Raw genomic sequence first — 2,938 nt, forward strand, 5'->3', positions numbered from 1 at the left:
ATATTGTTCCATTTGCTTTGTTATTGTGTGATCTGAAGTCCTCTGCATAGAGGCAACATTATTGTGCTTTCAATTTTTGAAAATCATTAAGTTCACTTGAACACCACATAATTTCCACCTCTGATTTCTCTCAATCTAGAAATCTAGAGTGGAATTGAGTGGCACAGGGGTGATGTACATCACCTCAGCTTTCAAATGGTACCTGGATCGTGCATTTTGATTGATATTTTAATATCTGCAAATTCTGGTTTGGCCGGAGGTTGGCCAGAGAAGACGGTGGCGCTGGCCACCGTCTGGTCTCCAGATCAGATCAGGACCGTCCATTGCTTTTTCCAGATTCAATCTGATCCACTCAATGTTATGACCTAATTAATGGCTAGGTGTGATTGCATTGACCTTGGTGTTTGGTGGACGCGCGCTCAGGAGCCATGTGATGTGCCAGCTCAATTAATGAGCTATCATCCAACGCTCTGTGTTTTTTCTCATTTTCTAATTTCTGATTTTATTTTCTTTTATTTCTTTTAATTCCATTTTATTTCTAAAATTCATATCTCCTTCATTATTGGTCCAAAAAATGTGGGACCAATTGCATTATTTGTCTTTTAATTTCTATTTTCTAAAAATGATTTTTAATATTTTTTATTTCATCATTTGCTATTTTTTAGAAATTTTCTCTTTTCTGGTCATTTTAATTCATTTTAATTCATTTTAAATAGTTTTTTATATTCAAAAAATACAAAAACATTTTTCCAACCTCTTTGAATGATGATAGATCTATGAAAAATATTCTCATCAATTTATTAATTGATTTGAGACTTATTTGAGATTTTAATTCAATTAGGTTACTTTTATGCATTTTTAATTGATTTAAAATAGTTTCTGACTTTTAAATATGCTGAAATTTTTTGTCAAACTTTGTTTGACCTTGTTGAACTTGGGATAATTCACTTGGACTTTCCAAAGTTGATTTAAAGTGAACTTGAAGTTTGACCTTTCTTTATTATTTTAATTCAAGTTTATTTTAAATACTAAAAAATGCCAAAAATATTTTTATTTGTTTCTTGACTTCTAATTCTCATTTTGCCTCTGTTTTCTATTGTTTGACCTTGATCTTCTCTATCTTTGGTCATAACTTGTTAATTATCTCATTCCATTTCATTTAATACACTTTAATTCTTCTTCTTCTTCTTCTTCATTTTTCTTTTTGATCAATGAGTTAAAGATTGGTGGTTAGCATTGATTAGGGAGGTTTAATCTTCCTTGATCCAAATCTAATTCATCTTGATCATGGATCAAGTGAATGACTTTGCATTAAGGATAGATTGCTTCCTAAATCATGTAAAGAACTTAAATCAATACAAGATCATTTCTTATCTTTCTTTTGGCATGGCAAGTTGTTGGAGTTTGATTCACTAATCAAGACCTCTAACTTGTGTTGTTGCCTATATTATTATTGACCGGCCTCAGATAGTTGTGACTTCTACATAAGTTCAATTAAGATTGCTTAACATAGCGCTAAATTTGCCTTGTGGCACACTAACTACTAACATTAACCATTAACCATTAACCACTAACATTTAATTCTTGCTCTTTACATTTATGCAATTTACTATTCTTGTACATATTATTCATTTGCTTTTCCCCCTTTGCTCACTTGAGCACATGTTTATGTTAATGCAATTTGCCTTTTGCTCACTTGAGCACATAATTGTGTATATATTATTGTGCTTGTGTTTTGCTTTGATTGTTGTGGACCAAATGCAAAGAAATGGACAAATGGACTTAGTTTCTAGGACTTTCCCTATGACAATTGGAGTAAAAGGACCTTAATGTTGAAGATGGATTAGAAGGACCAAACCTCTAAACTCACTCTTGTCCATTCTTGATTTGCTTCATAAGACTCTTTGATGTGTGTGTGCTTTTGTGCTAGGGGATCCTATGTGAGCTCAAATTGAAGAACCATTGCCATGTTCATCCAAAGTGAGAGATATAAGAGCCATTGGAAGATTCCTAAGAGCTTTGCTTGATTGATTGATTGCTTGAGCCTATTACTTATTTTGCTTGCATATTCCAAAGGATGAGAGCTACTTGGATCATCAATATGATCTCAAGAGAGGAACTCCATTTGTGGTCTTGTTTCATATCCCTTATCTTTTGTACGATTATGACTTTAGCCATTCTTCTTCTTCCCTCCACTCTAACCCAAGCCAAAACTTTTGTGCAAATATTTAACACTTGTTTTCAAACATTAGAAACCTAAGCCTTATGCTTTTGATTTTCAAACTTTCTTTTCATAACACTTATTTTGAATTGAACTCCTAAGTCAACTTTGACCATATTTTGTAAATACTTTTCATTGGTAAATATAACTCATTCAAATACTTTTGTGGTTTCAATGGCCACTCTCTTAATCAAAATTTTTCATAACCTTTAGCTATTAGGTTTGAGTTATCCTTGAGGTAGATATAATACTCACCTATATCCTTAGTGATGGACAATGAGTCTTCCATGCTTATTATAGGGTTAACCCCTCACTAGCATGTTGAAGCTATCCTCACATGGTGGATTTGTGGTTCTAGGTTGAGTTTTCTCCCTTGGATAACAAAAGACCTTAAGGATTTTGGACCAATCAATTCACCAACTCATTTTGAGATTTTTACCCCGAACTACGAGGTTTTGATCCTAATCTTTTTTTTTAAGATGGTACGTAGGCAATGGGTTTATCCATCCAAACACAAAATGTAAATAACTTGTATATTCTCTTCTCATATCTTCAATCATGTTTGCACAAACAAATTTTCACAAAATACCTACCTTACAACAAATGTGGAAAGGGCTCCCTAGGAGTACCTAGGATGTTTTGGGTGCTTAAAACCTTCCAATTGCATAACCAACCCCCTTACCCAGATCTCTGACATTTTTACTAGTTTTTGATTTG

This window comes from Lathyrus oleraceus, chromosome 5 (assembly GCF_024323335.1).
Source record: "Lathyrus oleraceus cultivar Zhongwan6 chromosome 5, CAAS_Psat_ZW6_1.0, whole genome shotgun sequence".
Classification (NCBI taxonomy): Eukaryota; Viridiplantae; Streptophyta; class Magnoliopsida; order Fabales; family Fabaceae; genus Lathyrus; species Lathyrus oleraceus.